Here is a 10,565-nt window from a genome sequence, read left to right on the forward strand (position 1 = left end):
GTCAACTTGGTTTTGGCTTTACCATATATGGGAGTCATACATTTCTTACGTTTTTATGCTTCTGATTGCATTAATGATATTTAGGATAAATACATACACATAAAGAATCTGTATGAATATGTTGAATGTGGTAAAAAGGATACTCATAATTCATTGTGTCTCTTATGGTAGATACAACTTTCATTCAATTAATGTTTACCTTGTAGTTACTCTGTATCTGAGGCTGTTTTAGGCACTACGACACAAAAATGAGCAATTTATAGTTTCTACCTTTAGAGAATTTAATTTAGAGAATTAAAGTCAACCTTGTGTGAGAAGTTCTATGCTAGAAGTACAAGATGCTACATGAACATATAGAAGGATCATCTCATCCAACTCTGGAATTGCTGTGTTATTTAGGGTATGTTTCCAATGGTTAAGTACACATACATGCACACACAAACACAAGCTTAGATTTGCTGTTTTAAACATCTAAGACAACTGTATATGGGGCTGTTTTTCCTAGTGAATAGCCATTTGTAACCAGAGAAATGGGTCTGGTCCTCATTATAAAGTGAAAATCAGGGGATTTCCTTGATAACATAAACTGAGCAAATATTTATCATTTCTACAGATTTTGCCAAATTTAGATGATCTGTTCTTTTACCTCATTAGAAACTCCTTATTCCTAGCAGAGTTCCAACCTGGGAGGTAATTGCAGCAGCTACTAGCTAATTTGCACTTACCTGAAATCAAGCAAATAGCTGACTTCATCATACTGGCTACTAGCAATTAGTACAAAAATTGTTTTATAGATAGATGCCCCATGGGTAAAAGTCAAGAGCCATTTTGAATATAAGCCCCAAATTTCTGCAAAAATAAATAAATAAATAAAATTGATTGCCTCCAATAAACAGGTTAGACAGCTGGGAATGGGGCGGTCAGTACAGGTGTTTAAACAGCAGCAGAGGACAAGCCTCTGGTTTTCCCATTCTTTGAGTATACTGTAGAGATTACTTGTCATTTTTACTATATTTAGGACCGAGGGTGATGGAAGAAATTGTTCAGTTTTTTCATTGTCTACCTTGTCTGCAGCCAGGAACTTAATTTTTCCTAATGCATAGGTTTTCTATGTTAACAATCATATCCCCCCACTTTAGAAAACAAGAACTTTCTCTCTGGTATTTTGTTGACAAGTGGTGGAATTTTGTTTCAGCAACTTTATAGAGACATTTAAATCTCACTCCCTGGAAAAGAGTAAATGAGTCAAATCCCAAGATGAAGAACCAGCTCTTGCCATGCTGGAAGGAGTTAGAACAGGTTCAGGATCTTGGATAAAAGTACCTCTGTTGGCTACAAACAAATGCAGGAAATATGCAAAAGTTTCCTAGAGGAAGAGTCTAAAGAATCCCCGAAAGATGGGAGGAGTTAGCCCAGGGAGGAGTGGGAGAAGAGAGTTTCAGGCAGAGAAAACAGCTTGTGTTACCTGGAAGCTAGAGGTAACATGGAACCTATAAAGAAATGAAGAGACTCAGGTTCCATATGGGTTGAATGGAAAATGTGAGAGTACAATATGTAGCCATGCACTAAGAAGGCCTGCATGGCCATTTGTAGAAGAAATGGCTGTTAAACATACAGGTTTGTCCTGGAAAGTTGCAACTCATCTGAATTGTGATTATGGAAAATTTGTGATTTCAAAAGAACTGCTAGAACTCACTACAACCATTTTGTTCAAGAAGAAAATGAGACCCAAATTTTAACTCTTGGGCACAAATTCAAGTCCTCAGATTTTTTCTTTCATGGAATATCACTATAAATAGAGGGGTAAATATGATTATTTAGCCTTACAAATTTATTTTTGAAGATGTTTTATGTGGGTAAGTATACATATATATTAAAGATATGAAACTCTAACAAAACAGTCTTCAGGGTCCTATTATATAAAATAAAATTTTCTCAATGTCATAGAAAACAATCTATTTGTAATTTTTCCCAATATTTAGATAATGCACTTATCTTCTTGACTTTATTTTTCCCATATGTTACATTTTTTGAATCAGATTAATTTATCTTTCATGTATTTTGAAGTTACCTTAAATTGATCCTTTTTTAAACTAAAAATATCATCTTAACATTTTCAGTGGAATTCCAGAGAGGTGGTATCATTTCTACTTTTATATTCTGTGCTACTTGGTTGCCGGTAGTGTGTATGTGTATGGTGGTCACTCATAGTAAAGAACAGTGCATTTAACATTAGGCTGGAGGACTGGTATCTTCAGACTAATTATAGGTTTTTGACATATGACTTTAGACAACTTACATGGCACTGTGTTCTAGAAAGAATGTGTGCCCTAGAGACTTGCATCTGAGCTTGAAACCCAACTCTTTTATTTAAGACTACAAAAACTCGAGAATATTAATTGTCCTAAGTCTCAGTTTTCTACTATGTGATGGGAGTAAATCCATCACTCCAATGTCATTTTGAATATTAAAAATTTAATAAATGTATATAAAGTACATACAACATGGTTAACATTAATAAAGAATAGTTGCTGTGGCTAAAATAATAATTAAAAGAATATTTACATAAGCTAGCAGCAAGTATTTTATGGAGACAGGGCAAAGTTTAGAAGTCTTAAGGAAATATCCTTTAAAGAGATGTGATACTTTGTAATGATAATTTAAATGAAATTAAGAGAGAAATGATCAAGTAAAATTTTATATATTGTGAAATAAAAATCCAAATGCTTTCAATTATACCTGGGTAGTTGCTGGGTATGTAATGAAATAAAATATAACTTGATAAATCTTAACTTTTTTATAAAACCTAAAATACAGCTTTATTGCTTCTATTGTTTCTGAAGTTCCTTCTTTTACAATTCATATTAAACTCAGAAATTTCATGTAACTACATTTCCATGTTCATTGGTCAAAGATTATAAAAGTACTTATAAATCAATAAGCATGATAAAAATGAGTATATCCTATTCTTGATATGATGAAGTTTATGCATTTTTAATAATGTACAATGGTATTATAGTACATAGTATTATAAAGTAATATCCACCTAATAAGTCATCTAAATTGTCATCCTAACCTCAGTAGGGTTACTGTGTCCTACATCATGAACTAGAAAGAAACTTGAATTCAGAATTTAACTCAGGACATTGATTTCTTAGAATGAGTTAAGAGTTATAATGTAGTGTTGATGAACATGCTATGTCAAGAACTATGAGGAATAATCCTAATTTAAGAGAATGGCTTTTTTCTTGGATGAAATAAAATTTAGGGATAGTCAAAGGCAAATAATATGAATTTGCAATGGACAAATACAAAAGAATACCAAAGAAGGGAAAAGCCTGAAATAAATAGAAATTACCAGTATTCCAGACAAGAAACTGAAATTTATAAACTATAAAGTATATTCTTCTGCTTTTTTCAGCATACTGAAAAATTTCATACATACACAAAAATAGACAAAATGGTATAATGAGTCCCAGTGTTAACATTCAGCTTCAGTAATTATCAACTGCTATTTAATTTTGTTTTATGCCTCATTCACTTTCCCTCTTTGTTTCTAGATTAATTTGAAGCAAATCTCAGGTAGCATGTAATTTCATATGTAAATATTCAGTATCAAAGGATATTTTTGAAAACATAACCATGATATCATATTTCACTAAACCAATCAATAACAATATATTAGTATCATCATATAACCAACAGTGTTCAAATTTCCCTATGTATCTCATGTATAAGTACATGTGAATTTATGTGTGCATATGTGTACACATACATACTTATATACACATATATACACAAATAAATATATATATTTTAAAATCAGGATCTACAAAGGTATTGACTTTTTATTGTAACTGGTTGATACATTGCTTTGTTCCATGATATTTAGGCCTAGAACCTTGACCAGATTTAGGTTCATTTTTAATAGTTAATAAATTGTGTTTTGTGTTGTTGTATACTTCTATCTGGAAGCATATACTCTCTTGTTATCTCTGTCTCTGATGTTAGCTGCCATTGATAATCATCATCTATATCAAAGAAACTATGGCCCATGGGCCAAATTGTCCTGCAGCATCTTTTGGTAGAAAAAAAAAGTTTTATTAGAACACAGACACATTTATTCATTTATGTTTTCTCTATGGCTTCTTTTATGCTATAACAGCAGAATTGAAACAGAAACCATATGGACCTTAAAGCCTATATTATTTACCTTCTGATTCCTTACAGGAAAAGTTTTCTGACCTCTGGCTTAAATCAATTATTTTGATAGATTATGAAAACAAGCATACTTTAGTTATGTCATTTCTTCTTCTATTAGTAGACTATACAACAGTTAGTATTCAAGTAACTGGACTACTTTAATAAAAAGAAATTTTACCTCATCAACTATTTGGTTACCTTTAGATGAAGACAGCATAGAAAAATCATAGTCAACATTTGATTTGCTAGTTTAAAAAATGAGTTAGTTGGCCGGGCGCGGTGGCTCCAGCCTGTAATCCCAGCACTTTGGGAGGCCGAGACGGGCGGATCACGAGGTCAGGAGATCGAAACCATCCTGGCTAACATGGTGAAACCCCGTCTCTACCAAAAAATACAAAAATCTAGCCGGGCGAGGTGGCGGGCGCCTGTAGTTCCAGCTACTCCGGAGGCTGAGGCAGGAGAATGGCGGGAACCCGGGAGGCGGAGCTTGCAGTGAGCTGAGATCCGGCCACTGCACTCCAGCCCCGGCAGCAGAGTGAGACTCCGTCTCAAAAAAAAAAAAAAAAAAAATTAGTTTCTCAGCATCTTCTAGAGGACAACCGTATATTGTTTTTCTCTTAATATTAGTATGGGCTCATTTATTTAAATCTTTTAGATGATTTTTAATCCGTTGCATGTTCATACCTACTGATGTTAGATTGTCTCAGTTCAGGCTATTGACAATATCTTTAAGTAGGCTCCTGAGTCATTTTATTATTGCCCTGGTAGTCTTCGTTTCTTTGCTTTGGTATGACAAAATGTTCCAGGAGCATCTTGTATGTATTCTGCTCAAAATGTGGAATCAGCCATTTCCTAAGGGATTATATTCTTTTAGATATAAATGATATTTAGAGACCACTTTGAGGTTTAGAGATTTTATTTGATCATTGCTTCTAGGATTTTTCAGTAGACAGAGCTAAGAAATTTCTTTTCTTTTCTTTAATATATCATGGATACTTGTAATTCATATTCAGAACTACATAGTTTTTACGTAATCTCATCTTTCTGATATATGTGCTGTTTCTCCCTTGCCAAAGTTCCTTGGTTCTCAATGGCACCAGAATAATTGTGTATTTGTTTTTTATCCCATAATTCATACACAACAGTCTGAAAATAACAATACCCATTAACTAAAGACTTTGTTTTTTTTCTCCCCTAGGTTATATTCCACTAGATATAAACAAATACTACAAGTTTTAGAATTATTTGGAATACTGTTCTGTGTTTTGCCACAAACTCGACCACAGAGTTGAGTTTCATATGTTGAGTCATGCTTTACTGTCTTCTCTAACCACAGATTTTACAATAACTGGCCAGTCATCTCAGAATTTTCATTTTTCGTCTCAATTGTACCAGGTTAGAGAGTGTTTATGGGCTTTTGACTCTCCTTTTCCCTTTCAAAAAATATCTTCTTTCATTGGCATTAGCAATTCAACACTGAGCATACATTCATGCAATGGAATCTTTATTTTTCCTATATTGGGATAGCCAGACGTATTGGATAGGGCTGCTTGTATTGATATCACCTTTAAGCTAAGTATATAATAGGAATAAGGGTATATACAGAGACAATCTGTATCCCTTCTTAACTGGGAAATCTGGCTTCCTAGAATGATGATCTACTCTGTGATACCACTTTTTAAAATATAGAAATGTAGGAAAGAGACTACTTAAAATATATTAGGTGGAAACAATAAAAACTCCTATGATTTAGAATAACAAGTGGAACATAACACTTGATGAACCCAATGGTCTTAACTACTATTACAAATAACTTTTATTTCTCATAGTCAATACAATATTTAGGTAAGCTTTTACATGTAAAAACTTTTAGTTCCTAGAATTTAAATAAAATTTGTCAATGTCAAGGCAGAATAATAAAATGGCTATTTAACAGCACCAGCACTGTGCATGCCAGTAAATCACAGGGAATCTCTCTCTCCCTCCCTCACCCTCCCTAGTATGATAAACATGGTTTGTCACATTCAGAGAATATTGTATACTATAGGAATAATCAGAACATATTGTTAGCTCCAATTTTCCATCATTTATTTTTCAGTGCCAAACAAAAGTAAACCTCACCACACAGTTTAGTCGTGGGTAGAAAGAGAATTAGCCTTTTAATGGAAGCTGCTGTTTTAAAAAGTGGCTCTCAAAAGTAGAAGACAGAAGGAAACACTGTTCATATTAATGCACAATTGTTCATTGTGCTTGCTAATGCTATAGAAAATCCTCTTTAAAAACGTTTCATTACTACCTATTTTGCATAATGTCTATACTGAAAATCAACGTACTGTTTGCCTCTGGAAACACTACAGCTGATCTGTAAGTCAGTTTGGAAGAAAACTGAACTCAACAGACAAAGACGGATTCTTCACCCATCTGATATGTCATGCCAACAAATGGTTTTTTTGTGCACTCTGTCAGTGTCTTAATCAGTGTCGACAGCCCTCAGCACTGACACAGCTCTGAAAGCTCTTCTCACACTTAATCCTTCAACTTGTATATGTTGTAGAGACATTCAGATGAGGCATGATAATACACATGATTTACACGGTCTTGTCAATTCTTGGATTTGTCACACATCAAAGTCACATAAGATGATTTTCTCCCTTATTGCTATCTAAACTACTTAAAGAATAAGTTGCAAAGATAATTCTTAGCATAATTGCTATGCAGAACTATTTATTGTAACTTGATGTTAGAATTTTTATAAAAAGAGGTTTTTATGAACCTGTTAGTAAAAGATTTTATAGTAAATAAGTTCTCACACAGAGATGTTTATATTTAGGTTGTTTACTTGTTTTTTGACTATTGAATATATATAAATTATCACATGGTTATATAAATTATGTTATGTAAGTTAAGGCTGAATAAGTATTTGCTTTATTAAATGGACTTTTTAGAGCCATGTACATTTGAAGCTTTTTGGCTAATACATACATATGAATGAAAAATTTTTGATTTAAAACTTGGCATATTTTCTATGTATTTCAGATTAAGCTAATATTGTATAAGAGAACACAGTAGCATGAAGTGGAACAATTTGCATTTATTGGATAGTTTAAAAATATAGATTGATTTGTGTCTGTCTAACAATGGGCCCAAGAACTTCACAGTTGGATTAAAATTGGGGATATATATATTTTTTCTTCTTCAGAGATAAAGATACCAAGAATTCAGGAAGGACAAAGGAGCCTTTCTCTGTTCAGTGGAGAAAGGATGACAGATATAAATGAAAGGTTTTGTCTATAGTATGAGATGTAAATGACATAGCCAGAGAAGCTATAACAATAATCTAAAATACAGAAGTAACTGAAGAGCTCAATTAGGTGACAGGATGTAAATAAAAATGTTTTGATGTGATATTAAAATTAGGGTCTTGTAATTAGGCAATTTACATTTAAATACTTTCTTATAAGCTATGGTATCATGAATAAGTTACTTTCAACGCCTCAGTTTCCTCATCTACATCTTGAAGCTAGCGTTAGTAAGTACTTCACAGAAATGTGAAGATTATATTACAAACTTCATAAAAGCTGATTAGCAGCCAGCATGTCAAATGTGTTGAATAAATGTTAGTTATTAATATTATGATTATACAAGTAATAAATCATTACAAAATATGATGAAAAACAATCTCATTAACATGATAAACAAATATTATATAAAATACTGGGAAATAATCTCAACAAGAAATGTATGGGACACATGGAAAGAATCCCTAAAATTGTGCTTAGATAAATAAAGAGGAATACTTAGCATTTGTAACATATCATTTTTTTCCCCAAATAGAATTAAAGTTACATCATAGTTTTAGTTAAAATAAAGGGGAATATTTTGGGAAAACTGACAAATATTTCTAAAAAAAAAGTTGAAAAAATATATAAGAAAACTAGTTCTTAAGGAGAGTAAAGGAGGAAATCAATGGACCCACTTTATCATGTTATGAACAAACTATCATAAAGGAGAAATTAGAAACTAATAGAGTGGAATAGATAGCCCTGATGCATTAGTTAGATTAAACCATCTGAAATTACCAGTATTGAACTGCTTTTGACTTACAAAATTGGCAACTTCATATGGTTCAATGTAATATTTTCTATGCATAAAGGTAGCATACAAGTGAATGGAAAAAGATAAAATAGCCAATAAATGATGCTTTAAAAGTTAATTAGTTAGAAAAACATTATACAAGAGCTTTACCTTAAATTTTAGATCAGTTAGAATTAAGTAATAAATAACATATGAGATGTTTTATTTATAGTAGCCAAATATCTGTTTGCTACAAGCAATTCAAGTATCTGACAGACAAGAATGGGTAAGTTACACTCTGATGCAAAAGGTATAGTCAATAGCAAGGGTTATTTGGAAGAAAATTTAAAATATGGAAAAGAAATGTTTCTCTTGTAATTCTGGGAATAATGCAGAATCTACTATTTTACATACAACCTGATTCAAATATAATACATATTTAGGGTAACTTATTAAGATAAATAAATTTCATAGTAAAATATCTCTTTATGTTAAATCTATTAAAACAAAATAGATATATAAATATTATTAGAAAGTTAATCATGTTGTGACAGTTATAGGATTTTTCTAGCACATCCATATCTGTTTTGTGTTTTTTATGTGGCAACACATTATAGATAGGACTTAAGCCACTTCCTTATTTGTGTCCTTCTCTACACTGAGGAGATCTGAACTTGAATTTGGCGTTTCTCATTTTTATATAGTTTTAAAAGTATCTATCTATAAATAGTGTAAGTTCATTTTGCATTTTCAAAATGTTTATATAAATAATGTATTATTTCTTATAGGTTTATTGTGATATAACTTATATAACAATGCTCTCATTCTAAGTGTACAATTTGATGATCTTCTAATTGTCATAGACTTGTGTTTCTCCTATACCATCACCATAATCCAATTTTAGGACATTTGCTTCAAATTTCCTAAAGTTCTTTGAACCCCTTTGCACTCAATCCTGCTCCCACCCCCGGTCCCAGAAAACCACTGATTTTCTATCGCTAGGAATTTGCTTTTCTGGACATTTTGTATATATAATACCATGTAATAATATTTTGGTTTGACTTCTTAGTATATGTTTGTGGTCATTAATGTAACATAAATTGACATTTCATTCTCTCTCTGTATTGAATAGTATTTTACTTTATGGTATACTACATTTTGTTTGTTTATTTACCAAATAATGAAAATTTGAGTTATTTCCAGTTTTTAGCTAATATGAATAATGCTGCTGTGAAAATTTGTGTACAAGTCTTTGTGGGGACTTATATTTTCATTTCTCTTCAGTGGATTCCTAGGAGTAGAATTGCTGAGACATCCTTTCTCCACTGAACATATGGCAAATATGTGTTTAACTTTTTAAGAAATGGCCAAAATATTTTCCAAAGTGGCTATAACGTTATACATTCCCTTTAGCAACCCATGAACATTTTAATTTCTCCACAGCCTCACCAATACTTGTTATCATGTTTATTTTATTATAAGCAATCTATAATGCCTAATAAAGTTAGGTATCTTTTCCTGTGCTTATTAGCTATTCTTATATCTTTTTTGTGAAATGTTCATTTAAGTTTTACCCATTTTCACATTGGGGTTTTGTGTTCTTATTATGACTTGTGAGACTTCTTTATTTATTCTCGATACAATACCTTTATGAAGCATGTGATTTGCAAATATTTTTTCACAGTCTTTTGTCTTTTTATTTTCTTAAAGTATTGTTTGAAGTGCAAAATATTTTAATTTTAATGAAATTTAATGTATCATTTTCTTTTGCTTTATGCACTTTGCTTTTGATGTCATGTCTGAGAACTCTGCCTAAGTTCACAAAGGTTTTCTCCTATATTTTCTTTCAGAAGTTTTATTGTTTTAACTCTTATATTTATACCTAAACCTGTTTTGAGTTAATTTTCTTGATAGTATGAGAAGAGACCAAGCCAATTCTTTTTTTTTTTTTTTTTTTTTTTCTGAGACGGAGTCTCCCTCTGTCACTCAGGCTGGAGTGCAGTGGCCGCATCTCAGCTCACTGCAAGCTCCGCCTCCCGGGTTTTCGCCATTCTCCTGCCTCAGCCTCCCGAGTAGCTGGGACTACAGGCGCCTGCCACCTTGCCCGGCTAGTTTTTTTTGTATTTTTTTAGTAGAAACGGGGTTTCACCATGTTAGCCAGGATGGTCTTGATTTCCTGACCTCGTGATCCTCCTGTCTCAGCCTCCCAAAGTGCTGGGATTACAGGCTTGAGCCACCGCGCCCCGCTGACAAAGCTAGTTCTTTACAAATGGATAACTAGTTGTCCT

The sequence above is a fragment of the Piliocolobus tephrosceles genome, chromosome 11 (genome assembly GCF_002776525.5).
Source record: "Piliocolobus tephrosceles isolate RC106 chromosome 11, ASM277652v3, whole genome shotgun sequence".
Taxonomy (NCBI): domain Eukaryota; kingdom Metazoa; phylum Chordata; class Mammalia; order Primates; family Cercopithecidae; genus Piliocolobus; species Piliocolobus tephrosceles.